This window comes from Nyctereutes procyonoides, unplaced genomic scaffold (genome assembly GCF_905146905.1).
Source record: "Nyctereutes procyonoides isolate TBG_1078 unplaced genomic scaffold, NYPRO_anot_genome, whole genome shotgun sequence".
Taxonomy (NCBI): domain Eukaryota; kingdom Metazoa; phylum Chordata; class Mammalia; order Carnivora; family Canidae; genus Nyctereutes; species Nyctereutes procyonoides.
The window spans coordinates 22,544,219-22,565,464 of NW_026575142.1; the positions used below are offsets into that span (position 1 = coordinate 22,544,219).

Below are 21,246 nucleotides of genomic sequence, written 5' to 3' on the forward strand. Positions count from 1 at the left end.
AAAATTTGGGCGGCCAGAGACGAAGTTATGTTGGAGAATTTCCTTCCCTTTTTATACCTCTGGTATTTTTTTCTCCTCGTTGGAGGGGTGAGGGGTGAAGCATCCTTGAGAGTCCGCGGGGAGGAGGGGACGGTGCGGGGACTCGGTCCCAGCCCGGGGCTGACAAAGCGGAGCCGCGGCGGAGGGGACTGGGGGGGGGGGGCGGGCCCAGGCTCCGAGCTTTGTTCCAGCCTCAGCCTCCCCACCCGGCCCTCGCTCTCGGCAAATGTGGACGCTATTTTCTGCTTTTTACAGGAGGTGCTCCAGGAGGAAAAGAAAAAAGAAAGAAAAAAAAGAAAGAAAAAGAAAGAAAGCGGGGGGTGGGGTGGGGTGGGAGGCGGAGGCCGAAAATTGGGCCGCGCGTCCGGGGGCGTCGGGGTCGGGGTCCCCGCGGCCAGGGCCCGAGGGCTGCAGGGGCGGGGGGGGGGGTGAGCCAGCACATTCCAGGCGTTCCTGCGCCCGCGGGCCTCGGCGTCAGCTGAGCGCGGCCCCTCCCGGGAGGCCCGGGCCCCGCGGAGCCGGAGCTGCGGGCCTGGGGCGGGGGTGGGGGTGGGGGTCCCCGCGGGCCCCGGGCCTGCGCCTCTGCCGCGGCGACTCCCCCCCGCCGGCTCCCGCAGCCCGGGCTGCAGAGGCGCCGGCCGAGGCCTGCAGGCACAGGGGCCCCCGGGGCCACCTGGGTGCCTCGAGACGGCAGGACGACCCTTTCTGTTGCAAGAGGCACAGACATGAGCTGCACCTGGAATGAAGTTATGGGCCAGGGAGGGCGGGGTGGGGGGGGGGAAGGGGCGCAGGGCGTCCGAGCCGGCTCCAGCTCCGGCTCCGGCTCCGGCTCCAGCTCCAGCTCCAGCTCCAGCTCCAGCTCCAGCTCGACGGGCGGGGCAGCCTCCCCCCCCTCCCCGGGCAGGCCGGGCGCTGTCCACCTGCTTCTCACTTGTGAAAATCACACGGGGCAAGGTTATATGTGACACACATCGGTAGATTATTATTATTTTTTTCCCCATGGTTTTGGAAGTCAGGGTGAGTGGAAGCATGCCAGTTTATTTTCCTTATTTACATGGACTAAAAAAAGAAGAAGAAAAAAATCAATAGACCTTTTTTGGTATGGATTTCTGTCTTCTGTTACACACTCCAGGAAAACTAATTGTGCATTTCTTTGGCACTTAGAGCCCATCTGTCTGCCTCGCTGAAGCCCACCCCATAGATGATCAGTAGAGGCTCCCTAAAAGTTGAAGAGGTTTCACGCGTGTGCACTTTAGCTCCGCCACGTGATGGTGTATTTCTTCACACACTGGAGCACTTGCCCCTCCAAGATCTCAGGTCACGCACGTGATGGACAATTAGAGGAATTTATTCTGGATTTTGAAGTAGAAGCTCCTTAACGGCAAAACTGGGGACTTCGCCATAGTCTGGAGGCTACCAGCCTCACGATGAGCCTCCAGTAGGTGCATTTCCTTTTGGAAAGTACAAATAAGCCAAACTCCAAATTTCAACTTGTATGCTTATGGTAATTGGTCTCAACTATGTGGAGAAATGAGATTTTTTTTCTTTTTCTTTTTAAGGGCGTGAAAGAACTTCGTGCCTTCAATCAGTAGATGTAATTATTTGATGCAGTGACAAAGGTATATACAAGTATAGAATTGTGTATTTTGAAATGTTTATATGCATTACATTTTATTTTTTGATTTTTTGAAATGGAGTGGAACAATTACAAGAAAGATCACATTTGTCGTGTAAATGAATGTGCCCGAAATATTCATTTGTATTAGAAAAACAATTATGCTACATTTTGCCAAACTGTTTTACACGAATTTCAACAACATGATGTAGCATTTTACAAATACCCAACAAGACTTTTCTTAAGGACGACTCAGAGAAATGACTCTCAGAATACTGTTTTTCCCTGTGAAACTGAAGGAATTTTTCTAACAAATGATAGGTGAGGTTACATGAAAACTAACATTCCATTAAGAATATTCTTTAAGAAGCTTTCAGAAGAGAAAGAACGATGAAGCATTAATATTTCTGTGGTGAGCTGAGCAAATAGAATTTTTATGTCTGATATCATTTGGAACTTTGTATTTTTATAGTGTGATTCTAGGATTTTGATATATTTTTTTGCTGTGTCCCTTAATGTGTATCTGGAGGTTTGTTCTTCATTGGCTCTTTTAACTAGAGAAAAATCAATGACTTCTTCATTCATAGGCTGATCCCTGATTTGTTTGCTATATTATTGTTATCACTGATCTTTTCTAGACACGGTGATAGTGCATGGAATTTATGTTTCAGTATTTTTATGAAATAGCATAAAATGAGAAACAGGTTTCGCATAATGAAAACAAACTTTTGCATCACATAGTTTCTAAAAAGTGTCATTTAAAATGTACACTAAAATTACATTTTATTTCTTTATAGTCAAACAAAAGCTCTCTGAATGGAGTCAGGGATTCCTTGGGCTTTGTCTAAATTCAAAGTGCCCTCTACTGTCAAAAACGTGTACTGCTCACAAAGAGAACACTTGACGAGTCTGAAATCCAAATCTAGACAGTGAGAGACAGATGGAAGAAAACCAGGATAGGTAAGGGCACTGCCTTTCAGCCCCAGGGCAATTCAGTTTGGAATGTTCCATCAGTGAATAGTTATGCTGCCATTCCAAGTTAAAAGTTACATGTAAATCATTTGTAATTTTTGCAACTGTTGCTTCATGCTTCTTTTCTTTTTTCTTCCCTTTGGTTTTTAAACCGGAAATTTCACTTTGGTGCCACTGTATGTCTTCCTATTGTGATCCGAACCATGCGTGTTATGTCTGCGAGACTATACTTTAATAAACCACACACATCCCGTTATCTTCATTTTACCCCGGAGGAACATTACTTAGAGTTTCTTTTCATATTTTTCTATGTTATGGTATTTTCATCTTTATTATGGGTTATGTATACTTAAAAAGGCAAAATATTTATCATCCCTCTGACAGAATCAAGCTAAGTAATCAGTTGAACCAGACTCTTAAAAATATCATGCAAACAAATAAAGGGCTGCCTATTTTGTTCCCTCTTAAGAAGGTGTTTAAACATTATCAAGACAGTCGTAGCATGCTCGGTGTGTTTGTGTAAGCTTATTATAATCTTTCAATTAAATTCAGTGACCCAAAGAAAATTTTGCCATAAGAAATTCAGGCTATTCCATAATGTTAAGTTGTGTTTTATAATGTACTGCAAAGCAGTGGAACTTGAGGTATGTGATAGATACAGGTGAAAATTCTAGAAATCATTACTGAGATGCTTTATTAAAGCTACAGACGGTGTGGCAGTATATTCAAAAGAGAGTGTTCTGATTGACTATATCTATTTTTATAAAATCAATAATTTGAAGTGAAATGAAAGAGGCACTGATGCAATTGAGAGACGGGAAAGCTCATAATTTAAGTGGCCGGTATGTCTAACAGGTCTTGGTTAACTAGCTGTTTGCAATATTTGGTCTGTATTTCAAGCGAAAGCAGACTAGAGAATTAGATCATGTGGAGGAAGATTTTATATAAAAATCAAGGGCTATCGCTTTTCTGCCGAGTAAGGGTAGAAATAGTTTTTCAGTTAATGAACCACACTAGGGACTTCAGGAGCTACCGTTGGTGGAGAAAGCCAGAGAGCTTCCATGGAGTGGGCCTCAGGCCACCGCCCCATTTCCAGTGTGTTCTTTCTCTGTGCCTCTCATCTGGTTGGCTTCTGACTCTGCCACATGCCCGATGTCCATGCTGTGTTCTGTGTCTGAGAAGGACATTCAGATAACACTTAACACCGATACTCTCCTGGTGTGAAAGGTCATATCTATCAGGAGTATTTGTGTGCCACAAACAAACAAGTGAGTGAACAACTAAGCCAACACATGAACGGGAGAGAGAGGCGAAACTTATCCCCAACAAGTGATTCTCTGATGGTAGAATTTAGAGGTGATTTGGAGAAGGAGAAGTACTTCAGGGTGAATCTCTTAGCCCGAGTGCATACTTGAAACGTGACTTTTGTGGAATCACCAATTCTCTTGATTAGTGCTGTTATTTTCCACTCCTTGGAAAAGAATGGCTTCTGTAATACTGATCCTAAATTCCATAAAATCATGCCCACCTAAAAAAAAAAAAAAAAAAGTCTAGTACTACGATATACTAGATGACCAACTAAATGTTGTATGCTTCTATTTCCCTTTCTTTTTAGAATCAACTCTTTTCTTCTGAATTCAACTTGAGATAATCTAATTTCTAGATAACCTAATCTCAACTGATTAATAATGGATCCCTTTTCTTTGGCATAAGTACTGTTTGTCCTTGTGAGTCAGTTTGGGAAAACTTTAAATCAACGGGTTGACATCCTTTAGCCAGTGACGAGCAAAGTTCGACCCATGGAACTCTTTCTTCCAGCAAAATGAATCTTGAGGTAAATGCTACAAAGAGAAACAAGCAAACATTGGCTCCCCGAAGAGATTGCTCTTTATTTCCTACTTGGAACCTGAAAGTTGTTCCTTTTCTTTCTTTTTGGCCTGGTTATCCAACTGTTCCAAAGCTTCTGTGGGCTGTGCAACAGCCTCCTGATGAATTCCATTTCTCTGCAAGGTAGCCAGCCGGTCACTTTCTTTTGTTTGTAACCAAATAAATCTAATGGACATAGTCATGTCTTTCTCAGTGAGTAACTCATAGATTCATAAGTGATAGGCACAGTAAGTTCACAGACTTTCATTTCATGATCTGGAAGCTTGCTGGAATGGGGGGCTTGGCCAGTGCCACATAGAATGCATGTGCAAGAGACTGAGACTCAGTCCCAAGCCTCCTGACAGCCGCAGCATTATATTGAAGCACTGATGAATCACTTCCGCTTTCATGATCTGTTGGATTTTACATATGGCTTTGTTGACAGAAATTCTTATCTTTCACATCCTTACGATCCGATGCTGAGAACATTGGTTTGGATACAAAAGTAAAGAATGGAAATTGGACAATTTTAGGAAGTGAGAAATTATGACAAATTGAAGTATTTGTAGTACATGTAGGGCTCTAAAGTTACACAGTTTAGTACAAGGATTATCTTCCCTAAAAAAAAAAAAAAAGTGAAATCTAGTATATTTAAACAGTGGAAGGGACATGTTTGGATTGCATATGTTTATGTAACTGTATCAATAAAACTGTCTATCTCCAATTTGATAAGGTGCACAACGAACCCCTTCTCTTTTTCTTATGAGAATTGTTGCAGAGAGAAGGAAATATAAATTGTGGAAAATTGTCTTTCTTTAACACATCAGTAGTGACAAAGCATGCCACAATCATTTAATAAAGGGATTATTGTGGACTTTTTTCATTCCTGGGAACCAACAGAAAAATCTCAAGGGACAGATCATTAAATCTTCTTCCTCAGTGTTAACTTGGACAACAGCTCAGGAGATATCTCTGAGGGTGCAAGGCACTTATTAGAAGCATGTTTAGGAATCTCTGACTGTTTTTCAAAAACCACTTCTGCAGCAAACAACAGGATAGTTACCAAGCATTTCTGGAAAGCATGTATAACTGAGGAAATTCAATTCATTAGAAATATGATAAATTATAAATGGTAAAGGCTGAAAAAGGGTAAGTTGTGGGGGAAATATAAATTAAATATGAGAAGTATAATGTAACCATGAGAGATCACTTGGTATATATTACTTTACTATATTTTATATTATACTTTTTGAGATAAAGCAATTTACTACAGTATTATTTTATGCTTCACTTACTTTATAGGGGATAAAGCAAAGCAAAAATCCAGAAACAGAAATGTACAAAGTGTGTTTTTCTCTTACTGCTATTTTTTACATTATTAAATATTCTCATTCATAACATAGAACATATTTATGGATCCTTCATCAGCTATAATTAATTCCCATTACTTTTTTCTTCCTGAAAGGGATTATTACTAAAACCATGATTTTTTTTCTCCCAAATCTTTATGTCTCCTTGACCCAGCACTTTACGTTTTTTTTCTTCTAATGGATTTAAAGTAATAAATACAGTGTCTTTCATTTGTGTACCAATTCAGACTTAGTAAGTATTTTATAGTCAAACTTTTATTTGCCTCTCCTAAGGGCTCTCTTTCATAGTTGGCAGGCACTTTACTGCATGGTAATTTATTTGTTTGACTTTTTAAAAAATAAGTTTCCATGATTAGCTCAAGATAACCCCTATATTAGGAGATTAAAATAGGTTTAAAGTTCAGATCTTGGGAATCACAGCTGGGCACGCATTTTTTCACTCTTGTATTAAATCACTCATCTATGTACTTATGTATTTTTCTGCAAGTATTTGTTGAACACCTACTTATATGAGATACTCGGGGCACCTGGGTGCCTCAGTGGTGGGGCATCTGCCTTTGGATTAGGGCATAATCCCCAGGTTTTAGGATTGAGGGTCCTGGAATCGAATCCCACAGTCCCCTAGGTCCTCTCTGCATGGAACCTGCTTCTCCCTCTGCCTGTGTCTCTGCCTCTCTCTTTGTGTCTCTCATGAATAAATAAATGAAATCTTAAAAAAAAAAAAAAGAAGATATTCTCCCGAACATGGGACATTGCTGCGTTCAGCCTGAATCAGCTTTCCTTTACTAGGGGTAAGAGCAGCAACTTTAGGAGGGCAGGATGCTCCTTGGGCCTCAGGGAACCAATTGAGACTATATATTTGGATAGATTTTATGACTAATTACTTTTAACTAATTCCCATGAAAGATCTTTATTTATTCCCTTTTTGCTTTTGAAAAATACTGTTTTGGACTCTCCACCTTGGAACTGATGTTTAATATGGTTCCGAATGTGCAGGCCCAACTTTGCTTGTAACTGTTAGACTTCCATACCTGGCTCTCAGGAACCAAGAGGTGTGGACACTTCCACTGTCCCCCTCCACTACTTCTCATCTCACCCCCACCTCCGCCTTGTGCATCTTGTCTGGGAGGGGACTTTTCTGTCTAGAGTCAGACCTTATGGAAATCTGTGATTCTGAACTCCAGAGAATGTCAGCTTCATTTTTATTCACTTGGTTTTTTTCCCCCTTCTTCCTTTCTCCTCTGTGCTTTTCTGCTTCAGTTGTTCTTTTATTTCCTTATTTATAATCCTTCCTTCCACTCATCTCTACCATTAATTATACCATTTATACGTGGCATTGGACAAGTCACTTAACCTCAATGAATCTGGTTTTGTTATCTGGATAAATAGAAATAACTTTACTTATAGAGCCATGGAGATGATTAAACAATGCATTTGAAAGCACTGGACTAAATCCTTTTTACATAGTATTGTGATTGGTGAGTGCCTTATGAACATTTGTCTTCCTCAGATTTGTGGATAAAACCTGTAGACAATTGTAAACCAACTTGTGAGGTTGTTATAACATGATCAAGAAAGAGTTCAGTCGATGTAGACGATTCTCTATTCTATTACTTTATTATTTATACCTCACTTCTCGGATATTCCTTTGGTGTTAGCTATTATTATTACTGTTGTTTTTGTGATTTCTAATTGACCATTTTCTTACACCTTGAAAACATTCAGTAAACAAGTAAAAAGTTGGCTTTTTTTTTTCCCCTGTAAATGAAGCCTCTAAATAGTAGGCCTACGCCTCTATTTATAATCACTGGATAGGAGATCTCACCCTTTGCTCTAAATTCTTTTTATAAGCTGATAATTATGAAATTTATATCCCTGGCCTGATGTATTCCTTATGCTCCAAACTGTGATAGCTCTATTCGCATGTCTAATGAGCATCAGAAACCTGTACGTATAAATCTGAATTATTGATATTTCCCAGAAATCTTCTCCAATGTTTTTTTTTTTAATTTGGGGGGATTAATTATGCAAAGACATTGGACCAATTCTTAGACTTTTTTTCCTCATACTTCAATCTAATTTACAAGTAAATGCTGTCAAACTCAGTCCTCAAGGATATCCCAAACCAGCTCCTCCAATGCTACACGCCTGGTCTAATCCACTTGCATGACCTCTACCCTTTCAGCACTCCTAACTGGTATCCCAGCTTTCACTCTTGCTCCTTTGCAGCCTATCCTTCACCTAGCAGCCAGAGGGAGAGACTTAAAATGTAAATTAAATCATGTGTTTCCCCTACGTAAAACTTTTAAAAAGCTTCTTCTTATATTTAAAACATAATCCACAGTTTTTATGATGGCTTAAGAGACTCTATCTACTAAAAAGATAATCTAAATTAATAAGAAGAACTTCTGGCTGCATCTTCTAACTTACTTCTTCCCCGTTTCCCTCACTTTTTCCCATTGACTTCATTACCGTTCTTGGAAAACATTTCAACTAGGTCCATCACTCTTGTTATTCCCTCTGCCTAAAATGTGTTTAACCCAGATGTGTACATGCCACAGACCTTTGCTTCGTTGAAGTTTCTGCTCAAATATTGCTGGCTTCAAGACATATACTTTGACTATCTTTTGTATTTTATTTATGAAGATATTCATCCTTTGTGTCTTTCTTGTTTCCATCCTGATGTTTAAGTTTCCCTCTCTTATTATTTCCTTGTAAAACTGTCTTAGCATCCCTCTTTTTTTTTAAAGATTTTATTTATTTATTCATGAGAGACAGAGAGAGAGGCAGAGACATAGGCAGAGGGAGAAGCAGGCTCCCTGCAGGGAGCCTGATGTGGGACTCATCTGGGGACTCCAGGATCACACCTGGAGCCAAAAGCAGACACTCAACCACTGAGCCACCCAGGCGTCCCCTTTAGTATCCCTCTTAAAGCAGGTCTGTGGTGACAAATTCTCTTAGTTGATCTTCACAAAATTTTTGTTTTCATTTCTGAAGGATATTTTCACTGGATATAGAACTCTGAGTTGACAGACTTTTTCCACTCACGACTTTCTCAATTTGTCCCCTTGGCCTAATGGCCTCCATGCTTTCTCACGAGAAATTCACAACAATATAAATCATCATTCCCTTTTTTATGTTCTTCTCTGGTGGTTTTGAAGGTTTTAATTTTGTCTTGTTTTAAAGTTTATGCTATTTGGAGCTTAGGGTTTGCTGAGCTTTTTGGATTTGTGAATTGATGCTTTTCACTAAATTTGGAAAATTTTCAGCCATCATTTCTTCAAATTTATTTTCTGTACCAATCTATGTGTCCTTTCTTCTTCTTCTGGGACTCTTATGACATGACTGTTAGGACATTTTGATATTATCTCACAGGTCCTGAGGTTGTGTTCACTTTTTAATTTTTTATTTCTTTTTTTCTTTATATATTTCAATATGTGGTAACTTTTATTATTCTATCTTCAGGTGTAATAATTCTTTCAATTCTGCCATTGAGCTTCTCAGTGAATTTTTAATTTTCATGATTGTATTTTTCAGTTCTAAAAGTTTCATTTGGATCTTTGTATAGTTTCTGTTTCTTTGCTAAGAAATTTTTTTTTTACCCATTTGTTTCAAGAATACTTCTTCTTACCTCCTAAAAGGCTATTAAAGTCCGTCTGTTTGATGATTCCAATGGATAAGTCATCTTGCATTTGGCTTTGGTTGATTGCCTTTCTCCTTGAGAGTTGTTTAGGTTTTCCCAGTTTTTTGTATACTGAGTAATTTTGAATTTCATTTTGAAATATTGGACATTTCAAATAGGGATATCTATTACATTATGAGATTCTGGATCCTGTTAAAATCTGGAGAAGGCTGATCCCTATTTTTTTTTTTTTTTGAGTCTATCCTGTTAGATAAAAACTGCAAGTCTTGATCTTTCTTCTGTGGCCTGTGGTCCCAATGTCAATTTATGTTTCAAAACCTTCATGGTGCTATTTTGGTCTTTCCTGATTATACATCAACCAGGGACCAGTCTGGAACTTGTACAATGATTTACCCTGTAGTTTACTTTTTAAGATTTTGTTGCATTGATTCCAAGTGGTCTCATTCATCTATAGCTCAGCTTGGCACTAATCTCAGAACTCAAACTTAATGCCCAGATTCAAAGGGTTCCTTTCTCCAGCTCCATCTTTTCAGTGATTACACCCCTATGGTAAGGTTTCCTGGAGTTTCCCCTTCCTGGCATTCTTACTAGAAAGCTGGGGTTGTAGATTCCCCATACTGTTGCACGTGTCCCACTATTAGGCCTGCTATGTGGCAGAATAGAAAGACAAGAGAGTTTGAGGGTCTCCCGTGTAGCCCCTGCTGCCCCTTTTGCTACCAGAGAGGTTTAGTTGTGTTATTGGCTTTTATCTGGAGGTGGGCAGAGAGACTTAAAAGAACTTTACCCTTCAGGTGATGCTGCCACGGGGTGTTGCCTCTTTGTTGTTGGCATTTACCCAGAGTAAGACAAACAAAGTCCAAAGTGCTATTCTGTTGCCCTAGTGGGAAGGGGCAGGGTGCTGTTTTTTTGTCAGAACTTAGTCAGTGAAGATGAGGGAAGTCAGGAGGAATTGTTGTTGCTGCAACCACAACCATGTGCCAGTGAGGATGTGGAGGGGTACATGACTGTTCTATCTAAAGTCTCTCTGCAATTGTTCTCTATCTGCTTATTCTCTGCTTCACAGCATTTATTATTACCAGGTGTGTGCATGTGTGTATGGAGATATATCTCCTATAATTATATATATATATATATATATATATATATATATATATATATATCCTAGTAAACCAAACTGGAGGTGGTACAATGGCTGGCTACAGTTTATGTTGTCACCATTTGAGGAGAGGGAAAGAAAGAAGGAAGAAAAGAAAGAAAGAAAAGAAAAGAAAGAAAGAAGGAAGGAAGGAAGGAGGAAGGAAGGAAGGAAGGAAGGAAGGGAAAGAAGGAGGGAGGGAGGGAGGAAGGAAAGAGTATACAAGATCTGCTCATGTGAAAGGAAGTTTAGGAGGATCTGCTTTCTCATTTTTTGCTTGCATATTTGGGATTTTAGTAGGGAGATGCTCCCTCCTTTCCTTAGGAATTATGGACAACTGTTTTCTTTCCCACTGAGAATTTAGGGAGACTATTAAGAGGAGATTATGGATTTGGAGTCAAATATGAATTAAAACATATCGTTTTGGCTATATTGGTAGATCTAAATGGTTTGTTTGGAAGACAATTATGAAAGAATGGATTTTCTGAACAAAAAGCATGCTTATATTCCTGAATGGAGGTCTTGGAAGAAGAATGTGGCTGAGAAAAGTTAGGCAGGTCCAAAACTGTCACAACATACTTGTGAAAAACAAGTGGTCATCACTCTCCATATCTGACTTTTCCATGAATCTTCTTTAGTTTCTGTGAAAATGGAAACTTCTAGAATTAAATGATCATTCTAACCTACAGGAGAATTTTGAGGTAGTCCTTATATAGTAAAAGCACATATATCTAGTTTTTAGCAAGGAAATGATGACAAAACTGCATTTTTTAAACATTAAAATGGGGGATTGGTTACCCCCTTTGTTTTCCTCTTACTCTCTGCTGTCCATTTCTGAAGCTGTACTGGTTTCCTAGGAGACTATTAAGGAATGAAACTTGATTGGCTATATTGGCAGAAAGAGAGTTGGTGTACATTTTGAGAAACATTTACATATCAGCTACACGCAAAAAAAGAAATGCTTGACACATGGAAGATTTTTTTTTAATTGCAATATGAAAAACCTCCTTGATAAACTAAAATTAGAGATGGAAACAATAACCTAGCAGGTCATCTTGTCAATCACCCTGCCAATTATTCCTTTAAATATTCTCCTCCTTGTCCAGTACAGTTAAATTAATGTCTTTATTCCTTTAGAATAATTTCCTCACTAGACTATTTCTTTTACCAATTTGCTACATATTCTATATCTTTCCTTTTTCAACCAGTCCCTTGCAAGATTAACAAAGGATGAAGAAGATGTATGAAGACTATCTCCCTCAGTATCTTTCTGAGCAAGAAGGATGCACAAGTGTAAAGTAAACAAACACAACTCTACTATTCATGTTATACAATGTTCTGCAAGACTAGAAGCACTAGTTCAATTTATTTACAGGGAAGTGGAGTAAAGCAGAGGATAGCATCAAGAGATTGCTAAACAGGAACCACCTTTATTTAGAGCTCACAGATGGGACGAAGGATGCAGTTCTAGCTGGCCCTTAATTTGAAAATATATATAAATAAGCAGGCTTGTTTTTGCAATTCTATTCCAAGATTTTGGTACAATATTTTTTTTACTGCTATCTGTAACTATCAAATTCATTCCCAAACATATTTTCAGTCGACAAGAAAAGATCGGCACATTTTTCTTGAGTAAAGAATTTTACCATTTGTTGATAGGTATATTTTTTTCACGGGGAAAGATAAAAAAAAAAAACTAATTAAGGAAAATTTTCTCTGTGGCTGATCTTGAAATTGGATGTTATAAAAGATTTTAGGAATCTTTTCTGCTATGTACATTTTCCTAGCTTAAATCAGTTTTTAAATTTAGTTCAGCAATTATTTGAGAGAAGTTGATGTTTCTTGCACTGATCTATGTGCAAAGAAAGAAAAAGGAGAGCTCTAAGATAGCATCTGACCTGGAGGAGACTATTACCTCGTTTGGTAAACAACAAAGACAAGGGCAGATGTAAAGCAGCACGTGATCAATAGAAAAAACAACCTGCCTATATGATCATATCACTGTAGCTAAACTGTGGTAGTTTCAAGCCCCATTTTGTAATGTTAAAATAGAGACTAGCAAAAAAAGAAATTTCTAACTACAAAAACTCTTCCAAAGGATTTTTTTTAAAACAAAGTTTACTTTGATATCTATGCAAAGATAATAATTTGTATAAATTTTACTGAGTTTATCAGCATGTATATTATAAATTCTGTCTTAGAAAATACTCTGTTTCTTGGATGTTATTCTTAAATGTAGAAACACGAGTTAGAGGAAGACTTTTCTAGAGTTGATATTAAGTTGTAAGATATAAAAGTTTATGTTGCAGTCTTGGAGCTGTTCATAAAATAGAATGGGCAGGAGGCAGTGAATTCTCCATCACTGCAGGTATGGAGGAAGGGAATGAAAGACCACCTGTTAAGAATGTTGTAAAGGTATTTCATGCCTTTGAAAATCGTTGGAATGGATGATCCCTGATGTTCTTTCAAAATTTATGACTTTATGAGTCTATGATAGTCTGTAATATCTCTCTGTCTCATATAAATGGTATTCAGAGTTTTTTTTTTATTGTGATCTGGGATAGTCTAGGAAATCTTAGGCAAATATGAAGCAGGATAGGTTTTGAATAATGTGTAGGATTTAGGTAAGAGAAGAGTTAGAGTAATCTCATTATAATGAGAAAGGAAGAAAGAAAATGAAAAAGAGAGATAGGCACAAATGAACTTGGTATCTTTGGAAACAATGAAAAATTTGGCCTGACCAGAATGTAGGATTGTGCAGATAACAAAGGTATAGAGGTAGATCTAATTGCAAAGGGCTTTCAGTACTAGAAACTGGTCAGGGGAGATTTTATCTCACTTGGATATTATAGAACTGCTAGATTTTTGTCTATTAGAATAACTTGTTGATACATGTGTTTTAGTGAGATAAAGCTGGCATTGTTATATTGAAGAAGGAGGAATAAAATATGTAGATAGCTTGGGCATTAGTAGATGAGGACCTAGTCTGGGAGAGTGCCAGTAAGAACAGGATCTTTGTACAAATAATTACTTAAAAACTATTCTATTTATATTTACTGATCCAGATAGATATAAACTATTATTCTTCTAATATAGAATGAAATAATATAAAGGTGCACATAAATTGTATTGCAACAGCTAAAGATATTTTTATAGCATGTGTATTAGTCTGGATTATCCAGAAAAGAAACAAGGGGGAGAGGAAGAGACAAAGGGAAGAGAGAGAAAGAGACAGACTAGACAGACAGACAAACAGGTGAAAGGGAGAGAGAGACAGACAGAGATAGAAAAAGACTGATTTTAAGGAATTATTTTACATAGTTTTGGCAGTTGGCAGGTCTGAAATCCACTGGACAATCTAACAGGCTGGAAACTCAGGTTAAGTGTTGATATAACAGTCTTGAATCCAAATTCTGCAGGACAGTAGGCTTGAAACTATATTGATATCTTGAAGAGAATTCTTTCTTCTTCTGGATACCTCTGCTTTTTGCTCTTATGGTCTTCAACTGATTAAGTCTCACCCACATTATAGAGGACAATACAGTTTTCTCAACATCTACTGATTTAAATGTTAATCACATCTAAAAAAATACCTCCATAGTAACATCTAGACTAGTATTTGACCAAACAAATGTGGCACCCTAGCCTAGCCAAGTTAACATATAAAATTAACCATCACAACATGTAATATATATAGAAGTGGATTGCTACTTTGGCATTGATAGACAACCATATTTGTACAGATCCACACACAGGTAAGTATATAGTTGATTACTTATTAGAAAGAACTGTAGAGAAGACATATGATTGATGGGACAGTCTGATTTCTTTAACTATCCACCAGTCTAGTTTACTAAAATATAACTTCTGATACCTTGATTAGTTGTTGACAATATCAGATGAAACCTAAAATAATCCTTTTAATCTTGTTTTTTACATAATGTGCAATAACAGGAACCTAATACACACCTCAAAAGAAAGGAAACAACTAAATTCTCCCTTCTGAGAATTTTCTCTATACCCTGTGTCTTGGAGAAAAGGATGGGAAAAAAGATAGCATTGATCTTTTCAGTATTGTACCCCATGGTGATTTGAAAAGTTATGTTTGTTTTGCTTTTTCTATTATGCTTTCTGATTCTTTCTCCTTTCTTTTTGAATTCCATCTCTGTCATATACCCTCATAAACTTTATCATGTATTTTTAGTCCTATCCAAGTTTATTTATCTTTATAATTATATGATTTAGTGTAATTAGCAATGTACTGATAGCTAAAGCTTTGGAATGTCTTGCTGATTATTCAAAAGAAGAAAAAAAAAGAGGGAGACTTATTTGGCTAAAAGTTAAATTCATTTGTATTCTTCTCCAGGGACTGCATTATAGAAGAAATTGAGAAGAAAAATAGAGAATGAGTTTGGCATATGGAGAAGTAATTAAAGAATTTCAGCTTAAAAAAATCAAATCAGCACAGATAGTGGGCTAGTGGGTTTTGCTCTAGAGATACAACTTGGGCAAATAGTTTGGGGCAGATGATTTCTCCTTAAATGTAATCCAAATGAGGTCTCACAAGAAAAAAAGCAGAAAGGAAACAGAAGTGGCAGTATTAAATTTAGTGACCTCTGAGCAGAGACAATAATTTAATTTTAAAGTAAAATTAGCCAATATGGAATAAAATTTGATATCACCTAATAAGATACACAGCCTTGAAGGAAGCATTCAATTTGTAATAATACTAAGAGAAAATGTTCAATGGGGAAGAATGTCCAAGGAGAAAACTTTGGTAATGGGGTGACCTAGAAAGAAGTCCAGTAAACAGGTTATGAAAGAAATATTGCTGACAGAGTAAGAAGGCAAGCAAGATATAGTCTGCTAAGAAAAACAACAAACAACTAAACACAAGAGACGTCAGTCAGTTTCACTTTCTCAGAAATTCATTCTCTGAGACCTGGTAGTAAATGGTCTTCTTAAAGACCGAAGAACCAAGAATTGCTAGTCCCCCCACCCTCAAACACAACAGCATTCTAAGTAATTTTACAATTACGGTTTTAAAGAATAAGCAAAACAAAGTTAATCAGATTATTTACCTATACCACAGAGAGGATGTAAGGATTAATGAGTTAATTATTGTGAAATATTAAAACACTTTGGGAATATCTGAATGAAAAATGGAAATAATTATTTATGGCTTTGCTAGGATGTCTCAGTAATCATAATTACTTTTTAGTATGGACTCTTTCCTTTCTAGTTACCTTATGGTTTCCAGTAAAAATTAAACTTGTGGCATAATTTGGCACCAGAACAAATATTCAATCGAACAAAATTATGTAGATAGAATAATGCTAAAAATAATATGCCTTTGATTCTCTTCTGATAAATGATCATTTTCTACTATCAACTTCATAATTTTCTTGTCTAAGACTGTGTTTAAATGATTAGACAGGGAATATATAGACTAGTACATGCTTCCTGAAATGGGATACATTTGTGGCCATTTGGTTAGTTTCTCCTTCAGACATGCTTGAAAACAGTTTGAGACAATTTGATGAAAAAAAAATAATTGAATGAAAATGAGTAACAATTACCAAACTTACAAAAATGCAGTATCCTTGGTATTTGTTGAGTTGAATGCAATAGGAAAAGACAAGTTAAGCCTTGACAGATAAAAGGAGAAATAGAGGAGTGCACAGCCATAAAATTTGAGGGTTGGAAAGATGTGGAGAGGTCATGCAGGTTACCACCTTTCTGGCAGGACCACACTAAAAACTACTAAGCCCGTGAGAATTCAGCCTAATGTTGAAAACAAAACAAAACAAAACAAACTTAGAAACTAAAATTCTCTAGCTTAAGAGATAGATTTGACTCTCTTGAATTTCCCTTTTCTCCTGACAATTTTTAAAGATTCTATTTTTGATTTTAACATGACTTCTTATGAGGTGCTGACTGCCTTGTTGTAAATGTACCAATTATATCCTTGAATAAGATTCATTTCATTGATTACATAAAATAAAAGCTTTGGGTTTTGAAGAACAGCCTTCGTGTCTTTCTAGTTCACACTGGCTCTTTGATACTAAACTCTGGCAGGTTCTAACAAGTCTTTAAAAAATCATTTGATAACATTTGTAGACAGGGGAGGGGTAGGCATAGGCAACTTATTAAAAATGCAAAGATTTGGGCCCTACCCCAGAGCTTTCAAATCAAGATCTGCCTTTTGACAAGATCCTCAAATGATTCACATTAGCACTTTCCAGTTTTTGACATGCTGATCTAGAGTACCTAGGTGTCCAAGAGATACTGCAGACCTCGCACTCTCCTCCTTAGGTAGGACTGCCTTTTCCCCACATTCACTCTCCAACTGATAAGACTGTATATTCAAGTCAGAAACCCAGAGAGTCTTTCTTGATCTCTTTCTCTTTTTTACCACCTATACACAATATGTTCACAATCTTGTCATTTCTATTTTCTAAGTACCTCTTCAATATTTCCCCAGCATTATGTTGCAGCATAATCCCCTGCAGCAGTCACTTCCAGAGGCCCCGTATTCCACACACAGACTTGAGCACAATCTTTTAACTAGTCTCATTGCTTCTAACCTCACTTTTCTCTAATCCCATCTCCTTGATCATTCAAGGTATATTTTTAAATTATATAGGATCATAGCTTGACATACTCAAAAGTATTTTCATGATCTGTCCTCCGCTACAGGAAAAATATTGTTCATGTAGAACCTTTTAAATAATCTCATCTTCCATAGCACCCCAACTTATTTCCATGTGCTGTAGTCATATGCAAAGATTTGCAGTTTCCTAAATATGTCATATTTGGTACCTCTACACTTTGATATACTTTTGCCTAGGACTGAAATGTTCTTCCCTTGTCAACCAGATGCACTGCCACACAGTAACTCAAGACCAGATTCAAGTGACCCTTGCTCTGTAGTGCATTCCCTGGTTACCCTCCAGGCATTACTAATTTCACCCTTCAGAACCTCCAGCCCAATTCTATCACACCTCACTGAATGCTTTATTTATATCTCTACCCTGATATGGACTAAGTAGTTACAAGAGATCATGTATTTTTGATGTCTTGGGTATTGCATATAGTTGATGCTTAATAAATATTGTTGAACCGATATCAAATATAGTCATTATTTTTGAAATAAATGCTATTAATCAAAATCATTCTCCATATGACCATAAATCACCCTTTACTTCAAACCAAATCTTTTACAAAATATAATAACATTACTGAATTTCATGTGATAGACAACTGTTTTTTTTTTTTCCCTCTAGGAAGAATCCAGTCTATTGATAGAAATGATGAAAAGCATTACAAGAACTGGGTGAGATTGTTTTTGGACTTAGGTTCTGGGTGGGGGGAAACACATTAAATCTATTCTAATTTCTGATTACGACCAAAAAAATACAAACACAACAAATCTTTTATGAAAATGTGTGTACAGGGTTTTTTGTGTAAGCATGTTTTCATTTCTCTTAGATAAATGCTTAAGCTTGCAAAAGGAAAAATTGATAAGTTGGATCTCATCACAATGAAAAACTTTTGGTTTGCAAAATCCTGTGTGAGAAGGATGAAATGACAAGCTACAAGACTGGGAGAAAATATTTGTAACCACATACAGGATAAAAGACTTGTGTGTAAAATACATGAGGAACTCTCAAAACAGAACATTAAAAATCAAACAATCCAATTAGAATATGGGCAAAAGACATGAACAGACATTTCACCTAAGAGGATATACAGATGGCAAATAAGCACATGAAAAGATGTGTAACATCATTAACCATTAGGGAAATGCCAATTAAAACCTCAAAGAGATATGACTACACATCTGTCAGAATGGCTAAAATAAAATAAAAAAATAGTAACAACATCAAAAGCTGGTGAGGATGCAGGAAAGCTGAATCACCCCTCCATCACTTGTGGGAATGTAAAATTGTACAGCCATCCTGAAAAAGAGTTTGGCAGTTTCTTGTAAAGATAAATGTTCCTATCAGTTTTTAGAAATGGACTGTAATCATCATATAGAACATTCATGTCAAAAAATGCCAAAGATAAAAATAATCTAACTTAAAGGATTGACGTGGAATATCTGTACATTGTAGATGATAGACCACATTCAGTAAAATAAATCTGATGCACTAATATTGAAAATGTATTTCAGTTAACATAGAAACCCCGGAAGAGAGCAATACGATGACTGATGGAAATATGGGCATCAGCAGTGTAAGTAATGGTGTTAGGCAATCTGCAAAGTGCTGGAAACATGCTGGATATCACTACAACTATTTATCTCACAGAGTCATTGTGAGAACCAATTGGGTAACATATGTAAAGCCACTTTGAAAACTGGGAAAGTATCATAAGCATATTAAATATTAGGAATTGTTTTGACACCACTAAGTTGAGATGGTGCATAGAGGTACATTTAAATATCTTAATTTTCCTTAATGTGCTCATTAATCTCTGAATCTTTTGTAAACTGGTAATTTCAATCAATTTATTTTACCTTGATGGGGTAAATAGATTAGTATCTATTTTTAAAATATGACCAATTTTCTGGTCATGCTGATTTGAGGTTTCAAAGAATATTAATTTTTTTCCCAATAGCACAGAGACCAGCCAATTCTTTAATCTCTCAGATACACTCCTTCCTTTTGATGGCCTTAGCTGCTGCCCTCGTCTTGGCCATAATTCTATCAGGATAGCGTCTTAGCTACTCGCTTTCCTTCTAGCCTCTTTTTCTCAAGTCCATCCTTCTCAAATGCTGCTGAAATACTCACTGTGTTAATGGCTTCACAATTTTAGAAGAATCACCATAATAGTACTATGTTAATCCATGAAAAATACATAAATGAAGAGTAAAAAATGTTTATCATCATTTGTGAATTATGGAATCAATATCAAGGAAACCTAAAATAAATAACTAAAAAAAGAGAAAGAGAGAAAGAAAAATCTCCAATTCACTGTTTTTCTATAGGACATATGATGTAAAAAACAAAACAACAAAAAAAAAGAGATGCCATGCAAAATGGCCTGTCAACACCAAGGTGCTGGAGCAGATGAGGGAAGACTAAACTATTTCTTTCCCTAATTTTTTGCCTCACTTCAGAGGCTGTACTTTGAAGAAGTTCTACTTCTGTCTAAAGTCTCACAAAATCTCTTATGATGACTGATCCATCAGCTTCTGGCCCTTACCCTTTTTAAATCCTGTTCAATAATGTCATGACATCTTCTCAACACTTTCATGCCTCCTAGATAAGACATATTTCCTCTAAACTTCCCTTGGTCTCAAACAGACAATATTTATATTCCCATACCTGAAAGAGTTCTTCCTTCCGTTTTGGTAGATGGTCTTTGGTTTTTATTTGTATCTCTAAGAGAACCATTTGGGTGAATTGCTCATAATGAATTTGCCCTGGAATCTCTATCTCTTGTCATATAAGAAATTTTTGCCACTTTAAAATAATTTTTAACACTTTTTAATTGAATTTTATTTTTTTAGCCTTATACCTACCAAGGTTCCCAGAATTATAGACTCCCAGCTTCAGCTAGGGCATTCTAGATGTTTCTGTAGGACCCAGTATGATTTACTAATTGAATGCCTTGTTCTCTTTCATGACAGAAAGAGTTGGGGATAGGTGTGTGAACTTCTCGTAATCAGTATTACCTATAAAACCAATCCTAAAGAATAGGATCTGTTTACTGGGATGTCAGTCCAAAGAAGGTTTTTTTTTTTTTTTTTTTTTTTTTTTTTTTTGTGGTCTGATCAAGGCAATGGTGCATAATGAAAAGGAGCAAGGGTTTAAAATCAAAAGATGTAGTTTTGCATTCCAACTCTACCACATGTGAGCTGTGTGGCCCTACTTAACCTCTCTGAGCTTCTTTTTTTTTCCCTTTGTAAAATAAGGATAATAGACATACCTACCTCATAGTTTACTGTGAAGATTAAATGAGATGCATAAAGCACTTTGCATGTAATGTCTGGTATGTAGTAGATTCTAGGTAGCTTTCTGATTATTTATGTTGAGTCTGGGAATCAGAGCCAGTTATGTCAAGAAAATGATTTTTTAGCAATTTTTAGCCATATAAAATTTGAAGGTCAAAAAGAAGAGTTGCAGATATTAAGTAGAAGGCCTAAGGGGTGACCAGAAATGACCCCTCCTTCTCCTCCAAATAAATAGATGAAAAAGTTAATGTGTTAATGGCTGGCTCAGAAAGAATTCCATTAACTTCAGCTCCTTTGTGCACAGTTTGCTGTACTGGGCTGGTCCTGGGACTTGTTTATAAAACATTAGCATAAGACCAGACACAGATGACAGGTGAGGTAATAGATGATATAGACACATCAACCTGACTGTTGTAAATTTCAAGTTTGTTTATTCCAAATTTTGGTGTAAAGCCATTGAGATCTAGAACCTGGTCTTTAACAATTAATTTTGAACTTCTAAAGTGCTAAATGCATTGGGTGCTCTAAACATGTGTGTGGTGGTTTGTGACTATCCACAGCAATGCTATCTTTTCTCCAGTTAGGTTAAAGGAGAGTAGAACAGTGTGTAATGAGGGGCTAGATAACCATTTAGAGAATGTATTG

General features: G+C 37.1%; 1 long non-coding RNA gene across 1 annotated transcript; it reads left to right on the forward strand.

Moving 5' to 3' along the window:
• The first annotated feature begins 1,344 nt into the window (after window positions 1-1,344).
• Window positions 1,345-18,878, forward strand: LOC129498399 (uncharacterized). Its single transcript, XR_008662121.1, has 4 exons — window positions 1,345-1,477; window positions 1,599-1,658; window positions 17,927-17,976; window positions 18,817-18,878. It is a non-coding gene; the product is annotated as an uncharacterized LOC129498399 (long non-coding RNA).
• The last annotated feature ends 2,368 nt before the right edge of the window (window positions 18,879-21,246 follow it).